Here is a 15,247-nt window from a genome sequence, read left to right as displayed (position 1 = left end):
ATTTATGTTGTACCGTTGCCATTGACCAAAGATTGTGTGAAATCTGTCACGTCTACTGGATTGTGAAATGTGTGACAGAGCATTCTATATAATATCCATTGAGAGTAAAAAGAAAAAAAAAAAGAAGCCATTGCTTTCAGAGAATGTAGTCAAACGAAATTGTATACACATCAACATGCCAAGATCTGGGAAAAAAGCTGGTAAAAACCAAAATATCTTTAAATTTGAGAGGCGACGATGATCTGACCGAAATTGATGCAATTGGAGTCCCTAGAGGAGTTCCTGATTAATAAGAATTAAATGACCAAATTGCAGCGGGATGGGAGTCCTCCACTTGCTGCTGGTGAACGATGAACAAGAACGTGGACAGGATGAATTACATCCATTACAACATGCAGAAATTGGGCAAACGGACACAAGCGGGGCTCGAGGCAGTGCATGAACAGCTAGCCACGCCTTCCCTAATGTCGATCCAGAACCACAATGCTCATGATATGTTGTTGTCTTAGAAAGGAGGGGTCTGCGCAATGTTTGGAGAACAATGCTGCACCTTCATCCCCAACAACACCGCCCCTGATGGGAGCCTGACGGAGGCGATTGCAGGCCTGCGATCCCTCAAAACGAGGATGAAAGAGCACTACAAGTGGATGACTGCTTTTGGGAAGTATAAGTTTTGGGAGCCCTTGTGTCCTCAATTTTATCAGTTGCAGTGTTTGCTGCTATGCTCACCTTGTATGGATGTTGCATGCCATGTCTTCGTGCTCTGTTTAATCGTCTCGTCACTACAATAATATCGCCCATGGAGGACGAGATTGCTCAGATATACCTAATGTCTGAGCGGCAACATGATGATGTTGATGGCAAAATTCCTGCATCTGTGTTACCAGACTTTTCCCAGATCCGTGGGATTCTGAACGATGACATCGCAAGGTTTATCCTTTGGAGTAAACATATTTGTCCTCATGAATGTGATCCGACGACAGAGTCGAGAAAAGGGGTTGTTTACGGTGATGTGTGAATTTGAGCAAATATGTGATAAACAGTGGGGAAATGTCAGGATAATTAGTTTTGTAGAAGCGCTGGCCGGCCTGAACCGGAGGTCTCATATCTTCGCTCAAGGCCAACACATCTGACAGGTTTTAGGGAGTTCTTATACTCCCTTCCTTGTCTTATCTGTGAGAGGCCCTCACTAGTTATGAACAGAACACCTTGTTCTTTGTCTAACTAAAGAGAAGTTCTTTCTCTATTATACCTTGTAGTTTCTATTTATGAATTGTTGTTGACCGGGATAGTTTTTATGTTATCCCATATTTACTCAATGTTTAGTTAAGTAGACTTCATGCAAATTATCTCACATCTACTTAACGTTTGTTGGAGTGTATGCACGAGAGGTATCTGATGATTTACTCATCATTATTATTGTGTGAAACGTAGCAAGGAAGTCTAGAGCATTGTTTTACAGGGACACGGCATCCAGGAGTTGGATATCAACACCGAGCTGTCACAATCAGTGTTGCCGACCCATCCCGCTCTGGAGTTGCAGACGGAGGAAACTGGATGGGAGAGTCGTTTTCAAGGTGTAAGGGCTCTACTACTAACATGGCTGCACCATCGGACGGGACCTACTTCGTCCAGAAGTTCAGAAGCACTGCCTCACCTACATCCTATGAGTGCACGTACCTGTTCAGAACGGATCGTGGTTTTGTGGTCACAAGAGTTGTCCGATGCTGCCTGCCAACTGGAGACGAGTGTGTGCGCCAGTGTGAGTGACAGACCACACCTACAGTCACTAGAACATCATCAGCTGACGAAAACGCGAGCACATATACAACTTCTTAGACGTGACAGATGTGATAATGATAATGAAACGTGGATTGCGTAGATGCTGTTCTGTTGAGCATGTTTTACAGAAACTTTTTGATTTGACCATCAAAAATGCTTCGCAAGTAATGGATACGATGATGTACTGTTTCTGTGTTTTTCTTTCTATTATTTTTTTTATTGATAGCATTCTGGTCACCTAAGGCAGAGGGACCGTGTGAGACTTTTCCTGCTAATAACATCTGGCCAGCAGGTTTTTCGCTTACACAATAAGTTTGATCTGGGGTATTGAGGTATTACCTCATCTTCACTGGAAAGTGTTGCTATCATTGTTTTTTTTTTTTTATTGTTTTTTTTTACTATTCTTCTTTCTTCATTGTACATATGTTTTGTTTTTTACTTGTCTTTGTTGTTTGGGGTGGCATAATCATATGATAAAACAGGAGGGAGATGTTAGGGATTTTCAGATTATCCTTATCGTATGATTATGTTGGAATGCAACCGGTAATAAATAACCTACCTTGTCCCATCCTACACAAGGTCGTAAAACATCCCCTGATATGTTTGGACTAGAGCAGTGTTTCCCAACCACTGTGCCGCGGCACACTGGTGTGCCGTGAGAGACGTTCAGCTGTGCCGTGGGACTGTCCAATATTAATTACGGAGCGCATTGTAAACAGGATCGCCAAACCACTGGTCAGTTCGCGCAATGCCTGGTCAGCCACTTGCTAATCGTGCATGTGTGGAGAATCGGAGAATCTTGAGATTTCATATTGTGTCGATATGATTGTATTGCATCGGCACATATTCAGTTTATGTGTGTGTTGCTGTGTTCTTTTTCTAACAGTGACAGACACAATGACGGTTGTGGTGCGTTTGTGGTCCGATGGAAATCAGAGAATGCACTTCAACCGGAGAACCTGGATTGATTATTTTTCACATACGTAAAATAAGCAGTCAAGTCGAGACTGTCGAGACTGTGATAGCCACTCAGCTGCTGTCAGAACAGCAGAGCGTCTTTAAAAGTGACTTTGTTCTTATTGTTGCAATATTTATAGACCTAGTCTAAAACAGTAAACAAAATCACGTTGATTCTTTTATTTTAATCACAATCACTTTAAATAGTTTATTTCTTACACCGTCTAAAACCTTTTTAAAAAACTGTCACTTTTATTTAAAAAAAAGGAATACAATTCAAAGAATATTTAGTATTTATTTCTATTAAATTATTCGACTCTCCATACATATATAGGAATAGGACTCTACGTGTTTCGTTGTAATATAACTGATTTTAATATAGGAGCTTAACAGATTTTTGTTGGCGGTGTGCCGCGGGATTTTTTCCAATGAAAAGGTGTGCCATGAATGAAAAAAGGTTGGGAAACACTGGACTAGAGGACAAGGGCTTTCTATTCAGCCTACTCATACCCCCACTCTGTTTCTCTTAATAAATATGCCCTTGCAGGAGGGAGAGTTCAGACTTCATTCCTTCAACGAGTGAACTCTCCATCTGCAGGTGTCTAAAAGGACTTACTTGTCTCCCGTGTGGTTCTTGCAAAATAAGTTGGAGTGAGCGAATCTCTAATACCCTTCTTCTCTGCAGCTTCCAATACATACAGTTACACAGCGCTGTGAAGCCATGGCTGAGTATGTAATTCAGCAAATTTAGAAGGATAACAATGATTGTGTTTTTCACTGCAGTTGGACAAATCTACTGACAAGAGTGACACAGCACAGATGTGCATTTTCATTCCTATAGTGTTTAGTGACCTCAATGCAAGAGGAGTGGACAATACTTCCCATGAAAGATAAAAAGCGAGGAGAAGACAAATTTCAGTCACTTATTTTTTAATTGAGAAAACTCCCAGTACACAAATTGGAGTCTATTACGATTGATGGAGCACCCGCAATGGTTGGCCGCGTATTGCCAAATGCAGGCAGGACGGTGCTTTTGCAGATTTCTTGAACTAACATTGCATAATCCACCAACAAACGTTTTAGCGCTAAAATACCAAATTGAAAGAGATTATGGATGTGAAAACAAATATTGCCTGTTCTGTTCGAGCCAGATCTCTTCAGAGACGGTTATTCCGTGCACACCTATCATTAATTAGTAGTCCACTTATCATGTTGTCTTCCAAGTTATTATTAAATACGTTATCTATAATTGTAGCTGATTGAGATGTTATTCTGCTGGGTTTTGTAATGGTCGGATAAAGGCCCATACTGTACATTGTAGCAGTGAATTCACCAATGTCTGGTAAATTCTTAGGATTTAATAGATCTATGTTGTAATCACCACAAATAAAAGTGACCTTCTGCTCAATGTTTGTAAAGATATTTTCCATTATTTCCTTAAATGTATCTATACTGGAGCTAGGAGCTCTATAAACACAGCTGACAGTGATATTTTTCTTTTTGTAATGGTCGGATAAAGGCCCATACTGTACATTGTAGCAGTGAATTCATCAATGTCTGGTAAATTCTTAGGATTTAATAGATCTATGTTGTAATCACCACAAATAAAAGTGACCTTCTGCTCAATGTTTGTAAAGATATTTTCCATTATTTCCTTAAATGTATCTAGAGCTCTATAAACACAGCTGACAGTGATATTTTTCTTTTTTTCCATGTTGATCTCTATGGTAATACATTCACATATATCCTTCATGGCAGCAGTCATACGGTTGACAATCCTGTATTTTAGTCTTATCTACTACATATAAGGCTGCCCTCCCTCCCCTTTTATCAGCCCTATTAATGAAGTTTAGTTCATACCCTTCTAGATCAAAGTCCACCCAATTCTCCAGGCTCAGCCAGGTTTCTGAGATGGCTATGACACTAAAGGGCGTGGCGAATGGTCCTAAGTAATCTTTTATATTTTGAAAATTTGTATATACCGTCAAATGGTTGTTTGTCTCTGTGTGCCCTGTGATTGGCTGGCAACCGGTTCAGGGTGTCCCCCGCCTACTGCCCGATGACGGCTGGGATAGGCTCCAGCACGCCCGCGACCCCCGTGGGGACTAAGCGGTTCAGAAAATGGATGGATGGATGTATATACCGTAATTTTCGTACTATAAGCCGCACCGGACTATAAGCCGCACCAGCTAAAATTCGGGGATATTTTAGTTTTTTTCTTACATAAGCCGCACTGGACTATAAGCCACATGTGCACACGAGTTTTTTACAAAGAAAGACAGTACACAGAAAGCCTTTTTAAAGTTTGAACAACATACTTTAACATGTCTTTCTAAACATTGCCTGTGACGCAGCAGTAGTACCGCAGCAACACGGAAGTGTGCACGCGAGTTATTAACAAAGAAAGACTGGACACAGAAAGCTTTTTTAAAGTTTTAATAACATACCTTAACATTTCTTTCCAAACACTGCCTGTGACGCGGCAGTAATACCGCAGCAACACGGAAGTAACACAGCACTAATAGGGTTTGATTAAATAAAACATACCGGTAAAAGTCACTGAGACGCAGCGGTAACACAGCAGCAACATGGTAGCACAGCACTAACAGGGCCGATTAAAAAAAACATACTAGTAAAAGTAAAATAAAGAGCTTCATTGTCTTCATCTACCTCCTGTGCACTGAAACCATCGAAGTCTTCCTCAGTGTTCGATTGGAATAGCGTTAGATATCCTTCGCCTCACACTTTCTCAGTCGCTCTTTCGTCGTCGCTTTTATGCATTTCTTCGAGTGTGATGAGGGTCTGTTCATGCTAATCTTATTCATGCACGAAGCGCTAAATTACATTAAACTAGCGAGCGACACATATAGCTCCAGAGTAGACGGGACCACGAAATAAAGAAAAGTGTGCCGCAACACAATGTCATCAACATCGACTGCCTATATCTTAAAAGCGGCATCTTAGGCATTTCTTTTGTCCCCCATAATGATGGTTTGTGTATAAAAGCTTCCTTTCAGTAATGTCCGTCTTGATCGCATTCTGCGTGATGCGCGAAATGTTCAAAACACAAACTAGCACGTCTTCTTCGGCGCATTATCTCTTCTTCGTCTGTCTCGCTCTTGCTTCCTGCTAGAGTGCCCCCTGGAGGCCGTAAAAATCCATAAATACACCGCGCCGCCATTTAAGCCTCAGGGTTCAAAGTAACCTTCTGAATAAAATGCATTAAAAGTTCACATTTATTACAACTTGTTTTTGGTGAGCAAAATGTCAGAAGAATTGAATTTAAATGCTGATTGATTGGGTTTTAATACAATGCAGATGGTCCAAACAGCGCCACCGCTTTGTGTAATCTCTGAGTCACATGGCAGACTAAGAGAAAGGGTTTAGAGCACAGGTGTCAAACTCAAGGCCCGGGGGCCAGATACGGCCCGCCACATCATTCTATATGGACCGCGAAGACAAATTGTGCATCAAATTTGTGTCATTACTAGAATTGCAAATTGTCTTTACTTTTGATATCTTTTTTTAAAAATATTTACCAGTTTTTACTCGTCTGATTTGAAATCGAGTTATTTGTCAGTTTGTTTTGTAGCTTTTACTTTATATAATGAGGTGCTCATATATTTATTTGGGTTGACAGTCATAATGGCTCTCCGAAAGAAGCTATGACTACAATGCGGCCCGCGAAAGAAATGAGTTTGACACCGCTGGTTTAGAGCCCTTTGACGCAGGTCACCTAGCGTGCATTCCTACTAAAGCTCATAATAGTCACAAGCAAGACAGCTAGAATAAGCAGCAGTCATAGTAGTGTTTCAAAATAGTATTTTTGTTGTTGTTTGTTTCTTCAAGATACCGCACAACAGTGGTCCACAGCCTTTTTACGAGTGTATAAAAGTGATCAAGTCATCACAAAAATCACGGAAAAAAATCTTATATAAGCCGCACCTGACTATAAACCGCAGCGTTCAAAATTTTGGAAAAAAGTCGCGGCTTATAGTCCAGAAATTACGGTAAGCTTCTGCTGTTTCGGTGTATGATCGATACTCCATGTTCAAGATTAAATTTACTTTTAAATTGGTCATCAGTTCAGTAATTACAGTTGATCTCATTATTAAATAAGTTACCGTAATGTCCTGTCGACCATGATAAGCGCGTTAGTGTTCCCCTGCGAGGGTGGAAGTGGGCCAGGTCGATGTTGACGTGGTCGAAACATCGTTCTGGCACTTGAAACCATTCGAGTGGCACTTTGGTGTGGCGGTGCACTTTGGCATGTTGGCATTCGACACAGGTGTTCGCCCAGTCCCTCACGTCCTTTTTAAGTCGGTGCCACACATACTTGGCTGCCACCAGCCATTGTGAGGCTTTGGTACCGGCGTGTGAGAGGCCATGGATGGCGTTGAAATCAGGCCACCTGCACTTTACAAGCAAACAGGCCTAGGAGAGCCCATAGAGATGTCACAAAGCAGAGCGGTGCCAGCGTCGTCGAATGCCACCGCATGCAGTTGCAGTCCAGCAGTGGATGAACAGCAAGCCTGCACGTCCGGATCAGTGGCCTGCTCTGCTGCCATGCTGCCGTAGTCCAAGCCGAGGTGGACCGCTTCCGCAACAGCACAGTTGAGGCAGTCTGAAACCTGGTTGTATTTTCCAGACAGGTGTTTAATGTCCATTGTGAATTCCGAGATGTAAGTCAGCTGCCGCTGTTGCCTGCCAGAGCATGGTTGAACGACTTTGGACATTGCGAAAGTCAAAGGCTCGTGGTCGACAAAAACGGTGAACCGGCGTCCCTCCAGCAGTGAATGAAAGTGTCGGATGGCGAGGTACACCATACTTAAGGTGCTATACTTCCGTTAACTGAGATACAACTGCCTTCTGAAAAAGGTGAGCGGCTGCCAAGCATTACCCACCCACAGTTTGTAAACCAAACCAAGTGCGTAGTCTGAGGCGTCTGTGGTAAGTGCGATTGGACAGAGGAGGTGGGATGGGCCAACATGGCAGCCTTAGCCAGGGCAGTCTTAGTGTCTGCAAAAGCTTTGTCCCTTTCTGGGTTCCAGTCCACAGGGTGTTTAGGCTTGCCACCTTTCAGAGCTTCATACAAAGGTCACATGGTTTGGGCAGCCCTGGGGAGAAAACGGTGGTAAAAGTTAACAATGCCAAGGAACTCCTGTAAGGCTTTGACAGTGACTGGGCACGGGAAAGTAGTGATGACCTCTACTTTTTACAGGAGAGGAACGATCCCGTCCTTTGTGACTCTGTGCCCCAGAAAGTCTATGGTGGAAAGGTTGAACTCGCACTTGACAGGATTGATGATGAGCCCGTGCTCTGTAATTCAAGATTCAAGATTCAAGAGTTTTTTATTCGCCATATTTGAGCGTGCCAAACAAGGAATTTGACTTCGGTAAATCACAGCCTCTGTTCAACATTTAGGTGACTAACAACACACTCAGGACATGTGAAGAACGAAAGATATTCTTAAACACCCCCTGATCTTAAACTCCCAAGAGGGCAAGGAAAAACTCAAAACTCCAGCTAGGGGAAATGAGAAACCTTGAGAAGAGACCACAGATGGGAGGGTCCCTCTTCTAGGATGACCAGGCTGCAATGGATGCAGAAAGGACACATAGTACAAACAGTGTAGACAAAAAAAGGTGTGGCAAGCGGGATGTTATTGCACAGTAATGACTCTGAGACTCTAAGAGTGGTGTGAGTTCATCAGAGCGACAGCCTGGGGGAAGAAGCTGTCTCTGTGTCTGCTGGTTTTAGTGTACAGAGCTCTATAACGGCGTCCGAAGGGGAGTAGTTCAAACAGGCTGCAACCTGGGTGCGAAGGGTCTGTTGAGATGTTACTTGCACGTTTCCTGGTCCTGGACAGGTACAAGTCTTGGATAGATGGGAGGTTGATTCTAATGTGGTCAAACAAAGTGTAAAGGTGCAAAAGGTGCTCTGAAGGCGATGAACCGCCCACCCAGATGTTGTCAAGGTACACAAACACAAAAGGCAGATCCCGTAACACGTAGTCCATGAGCCGCTGGAAAGTTTGAGCAGCATTTTTGAGCCAAAATGGTGTGCGCAGGAACTCAAACAAACCAAATGGTGTGATCACAGCTGTGTTTGGGATTTCAAAAGGGTGTGCGGGCACCTGATGGAAACCGTCTTCAAAAAAATGACCTTGCCAGCCAGGTGTGCTGAAAAATCCTGGATGTGGGGCACCGGGTAGCGGTCAGGCGTTGTCACGTCGTTGATCCGTCGGTAGTCCCCGCAAGGACTTCAGCCCCCTCCTGGTTTGTGGACGAGGTGCAGGGGGGAGGCCCAAGGACTGTTGGAGCGTCGAACAATCCCCAGGCACTCCATGGACTCGAACTCAGTCTTGGCTACGGCAAGCTTGTTTGGCTCGAGGCGACGAGCGCGGGCGTATACGGGCGGGCCAGTGGTGTCAATGTGGTGCTCGACACCGGGCTTTGCTGCGGAAGAGGAGAAGGTGGGCCATCACAAAGTCTCAGCCAAAGCGATGACCCCGAATACACAGTTCGACACACCTTGTGCCGTACGTACGGATAAGGCATCCATTGGCGGCTTCTATGGGGTGTCATGGGTGTCCGCCACCACGTTCTCCTGTGAAGCAGGCAGTAGACTCCTCTGCGCGCCTGTGTCGCAGAGGAAACGTCGGCCAGAGACAGAGTCGTTGATGCAGAGCAGCCTGCCGGCATGGCCGACGCTCATGGCCACTAGTGAGCGCCAGCCTTGATGTTTCCCACACCACCGAAGCTGCATAGAGAGCGGCATCGTTTTGCCTTGGATCCAAACTTGGCATGGTAAAAGCACACACCCGAAGACATTTGACGATGTGGAGCTGCTGCTGCGATGAGCGTGTAACCATCCAGTACATCAGATCCAAGGCCAGTAGGGAGGAGGGCAGCTGCGCAGGGTTGCTGACTAACCAGGACACACTTGTCAGCCTCAGCTGCCACATCTCTGCAATCCGTGCTGGCAGTGTTGGCCAAAGCATCTCTCACATGAGCAGGCAGTTGGCGCAGGAAAGGGTAGAGGTACGTCTTTAGTAAGTATTCCTTCAGAGATTCAATCACTAATAAAATGCATCTGGTGGAAGAATTTAATAATTTCTATGTAAATGTGTGGCCTAAACTGGCAATGGAAATAAACCCTGTACAAGGAAGATGTGTTGAGAGGGAGAGAGGAATCCAGCCAGCATCTTTTTAAAACAGATAAAAAGCAAATTATTGATGTTGTCAATAAATTTAAGAACAAAACATCATTAGAATGGAATGGTCTTGATATGACTTTAATAAAGCATGTAATTGACACCATTGCAGACCCCTTAACATACATCAGTAATCTGTCTTTAAACCAAGGCTACTTTCAAAGCAAAATGAAAACTGCCAAGGTGATCCCAGTATACAAAGCTGGAGACAAAAATACCTTTAGCAACTATAGGCCAATTTCACTACTCTCCCAGTTTTCCAAGATTCTCGAGAAACTGTTTGTTGTACGATTGGACAGCTTAGTTGACAAACATAAATTGCTCACAGACAGTCAGTATGGCTTCAGAACCAACAGGTCAACTGCCATGGCTTTAGTTTACTTAGTGGAAGAACTAACATGGGCCATTGACGATAAGAAATTTGCAGTGGGTGTTTTTATTGATCTGAAAAAAGCCTTCAACACAATAAATCATGATATACTATTGCAAAAAGGTATGGGATCAGAGGGGTGGGGCTACACTGGTTAAAAAGTTACATTGAAAACAGAAGGTGGGCGAAATAAAATCCTCTCTTTTGGATATAACTTGTGGTGTACCACAAGGGTCGATATTGGGACCAAAATTATTCATATTATACATAAACGAAATCTGCAATGTCTCACAAATTCTGAAATATGTCATTTTTGCTGATGACGCAAACATCTTCTGTATCAAAAGTCAAAGTCAAAGTCAGCTTTATTGTCAATTTCTCCACATGCCAAAGACACACAAAGAAACCGAAATTTCGTTCCCCCCTATCCCACGGTGACAAGACATGGCCCATAACAGACAAACAAGTAAACAAGTATAACAACAGCGTGCTGAATAAATAATGAATAAATAACACAATAAATAAATAAATAAATAAATAAATAAATAAATAAATAAATAAGAGGAGCAAAAAAAAAAAAAGGAGCAAGTGCGCATACAGCAGACATTTCAGAAAAAGCGCAACAGTGCCGCACGCTACGCAGAAGGGGGTAGCGAGTTCAGGGTCCTAACAGCCTGGAGAAAGAAGCTGTTGGCGAGTCTGGTGGTGCGGGAGCGCAGGCTCCTGTACCTCTTCCCAGAGGGCAGAAGGTCAAACAAAGAGTGAGCCGGGTGACTCACATCTCTCGCAATCGAGGTTGCCTTGCGGGCGAGATGGGAGGTGTAAATGTCCTTCAGGGAGGGGAGCGAAGCACCAATAATCTTACCAGCCGTATTCACTATGCGCTGCAGGGCCTTCAAGTTCTGTTCAGTGCAGTTACCACCCCAGACAGCAATGCAACTGGTGAGGACGCTCTCAACGGTGCCACGGTAGAATGTAGACAGGACTGCCTGAGGAGCACATGCACGCCTGAGCTTCCGCAGGAAGTACAGGCGGCGCTGAGCTTTCTTTGCCAGTGACAAGGTGTTTGCGGACCAGGAGAGGTCCTCACTGATGTGCACCCCCAGGAACTTGGTGCAGCTCACCCTCTCCACCACAGCACCGTCAATGATCAGCAGCAGGTGTGTTGTGTGACCCTTCCGGAAGTCAACAATGATTTCCTTGGTCTTATTGACGTTCAGCAGGAGGTTGTTGTCCCTGCACCACGTGGTCAGAAGGTCAACTTCTGACCTGTAATGGTGTTGAAGGCAGAGCTGAAGTCCACAAACAGCAACCTCACATATGAGTCCTTTCTCTCCAGGTGGGTGAGGTCCGAGTGGAGGGCAGAGCAGATGGCATCCTCAGAGGACCGCTTGGCACGGCACGCGAACTAGAAAGGGTCAATGGTGGGGGGGAGAACGGATTTGATGTGCTCCATGACAAGCCGCTCAAAGCACTTCATGATGATGGGCGTCAGTGCCACGGGGCGGTAGTCATTGAAGCAGGACGGTGCAGGTTTCTTCGGCACAGGAACGATGGTGGCAGCCTTGAAACACGAGGGGACGATGGCCTGCTGCAGGGAAACGTTAAAGATGTCCGTGAAGACACCCGACAGCTCCCCAGCGCAGTCCTTCAGCGCTCGACCCGGGATGTTGTCAGGGCCCGCCGCCTTACGGGTGTCAATAGCGGCAAGCGCCCTCCTCACACCGTCGGCAGAGAGGCGCAGGGGCTGCTTGTGTGGGGGGGGAGTGTTCTTCATCGGACAAGTGCTGTTCTGGGCGTCGAAGCGAGCAAAGAAGCGGTTCAGATCGTTCAGCAGACGGACGTCGCCCTCACAGCTCCTCGGCGCGGGCTTGTATAGGTAATGATCTCCAGCAGCTGTCAGAGGCGTTTACAGCAGAATTGCGGAAGCTTAAGTTGTGGTTCGACGCAAACAAACTATCCATAGATTTAAAAAAGACCAAATTCATGGTCTTAGGCAAAAGAAATAAACACCCAAATACTTCTGCAGAATTAATGATCGACAGTGTTAAATTGGAAAGAGTGTTTGAGAATACATTTTTAGGAGTGATAATCGACCACAACTTAAACTGGAAACTACATATCAAGCATATCGGATCCAAGCTGGCAAGTACTGTGGGGATTTTATGTAAAACAAGAACAACTGAACAACAAATCACTGCAAACACTGTACTGTACACTCTTTTTACCATATCTGAATTATCGTGTCGAAGTATGGAGAAACACCTACAGGAGTAACCTGCAGACAATATACAACATGCAAAAGAGAGCAATACAGATAGTGAATAAGGTAGGATATTATGAATACTCAAATGCACTGTTTCTAAAAACACAGTCATTTAAATTTTGGGATCTGGTAGAACTAAAAACTGCTCAATTTCTTTTTAAAGCACGTCAAAATCCACTCCCTGGAAATATTCAAAGATTGCTTAGTGAGCGAGAAGGGGAATATGAGCTGAGAGGCTAATTGAACCTCAGACAACCGATTAATCATAGCACTTTGAAGAGCATGTGTCTGTCTGTGGGGTGAAACTGTAGAACACATAGCCGGAAGAGATCAAGGAATGTAAAAATCTTGTCCAGTTTAAAAGAAAGTACAAAAAATTTATTCTGGAGAAGTACAAATATGATGGGAGGTAAATCAGGACCTATGGGACATTTTGTATTTCTATTTGTGTATGTGTATTTAAATGTATAGGTGGTAGGTGGCGTGTATATGGGCATGTATGTATATGTATGAACACTAGGTGTTGTAAATATATATATTTGTGTATTTAAATGTATGCATGTTTACTGCATATGCCTACATGTAAGACTTAAAGGCAAACAGGTCAGGGCATTTACAAGCTATTTAGCTTCAGCCTTAACCCTTTCGGTCAGCTTTCTGAACTTTGAGCCTTAGGGCTCTTTTCATTTTGTTTCTGTGTTAGTTTTTTTTTTTTTTTAATTTGCCTTCTGTGGATACTTTTGTACTGAATATGATGTATATATTTTGCTGATCGAAATAAACTAAAAAAAAACAGGTTGTTCAAATGTGCATCATTAGGCTAAAACGCTTTATTGTGTTAAGAACATTTTCTCACCATCACAAGGTGAATGTATACTGACAAAGTAGTACATAGAAGACCATTACAAACACACCTTAGCAAATATGGAGACAGATTGACGAGCCACACAGTGCACGCAGCAAACATCCAGCCTGACCGCACAGAGTCCTTTTTAAATAGCAGGTTCAATCAGTGCAACTGGTGGGACATCTGAAACCAATCACTGATGAAGCCACTCCCCCCCTGCACTGATGGGTTAGATGGGTATGAGGGGCACCAATCAGGGATTACCACCATTCAGTTTATGAACTCCCACAAAATATTGTGACAACGGAGGATAAATTTGCTAATGCAGTACTAGGCGTAACAGCTTACAGCAATATTATCACATGATTAACAAAGGGATGCCCACTGCCATAGGATTGTATGGTGGTGTGTTAAGAATTAGTAAAATAAACTGCTTGATCCAAATGTTTTTATGATGTTTTAATCAGTGCAGTTAATCAACAGGTTGATTCAAATGTTTGTATGATGTTTTAATCAGTACAGTTAATCAACAGTTTGATTCAAATATTCCTATGTTTTAATTAGTATGGTTCCTCAACAGGTTGATTTAAATGTTTTATGTTTTATTCAGTATGGTTAATCAACAGGTTGATTCAAATGTTTTTAGAAGGATTTACACTACACTACAATACACTACAAAGACACTATTTAATGCTCAAACGCATGGACTAGAAAATGCAATTTCTGGAGAAATTGCGTGTGAAGACGAACACTTTAAACAACGTCTTGGAGAATGCTGCCGAATGATGTTGAAACGAGTTGAATTACTTGAGAAATGTGTGTGAGTGTGTGCATTTCTGAATGTGATTTGAATGTGGTGAATGTTGAAAGTTGGAATGGGTTGAATCGGTTGAAAAATTTAGAAATTAGAGTAGAAAAATGAAATTTTGAAAAATTTGGTTGGATTTCAAACTTGAAAAGTTTGAATTTTTGGTAAGTGGGAAGTGGTGGATTAGGTAGGCAAAAGATGAACAGTTGAAAGTTGGAATGGGTATAATCGGTTGAAAAATGTAGAAATTAGAGTAGAAAAACAAAAGTTTGGAGAATTTGGTTGAATTTCAAATTTGAAAATTGGGAATTTTTGGTAAGTGGGAAGTTGTGGAATAGGTAGAAAAAAGATGAACAGTTGAAAGTTGGAATGGTTTGAATCGTGGAATTTTTTGTTAAGTGGCAAGTTGAGATGAGTGATCAGTTAAGGACTTTCTAGTGACTTAAGCACTGGCCACGAATATACTGTATCTCCTGATAAGACCTGATAAATTTGAATATTAATTTGTCTTATTGAAACCAATACACATACAGTTACGATACAGGGTCCATGTATCTAATACTACCCCACCACCACCACTACCACCGCTTCACTAATCTCCATCATACAGGACTGTCTCAGAAAATTAGAATATTGTGATAAAGTTCTTTATTTTCTGTAATGCAATTAAAAAATGCAAATGTCATACATTCTCGATTCATTACAAATCAACTGAAATATTGCAAGCCTTTTATTATTTTAATAGTGTTGATTATGGCATACAGCTTACAAATAAATAAAGACTGCTGCTTTGAGTTCACAGGGAGCCAGCCTCTTTATTCACTGTACATAGTCTGCCTTCTAGCGGTAAAAGACGTGTAGTACAGTGCTATAGTAGATGACACCACACAATATATATAGGTTTGAAACTCGGGTTATGGTTTCAATGTCGGAGTTAAAACTCGGCTTGCAGTTTCCGAATGCCATACGTAATGGGTGTTGTCAAAATTTGCTTTAACGAT

The sequence above is a fragment of the Syngnathus scovelli genome, chromosome 13 (genome assembly GCF_024217435.2).
Source record: "Syngnathus scovelli strain Florida chromosome 13, RoL_Ssco_1.2, whole genome shotgun sequence".
NCBI lineage: Eukaryota > Metazoa > Chordata > Actinopteri > Syngnathiformes > Syngnathidae > Syngnathus > Syngnathus scovelli.
This window is presented reverse-complemented; position numbering follows the sequence as displayed.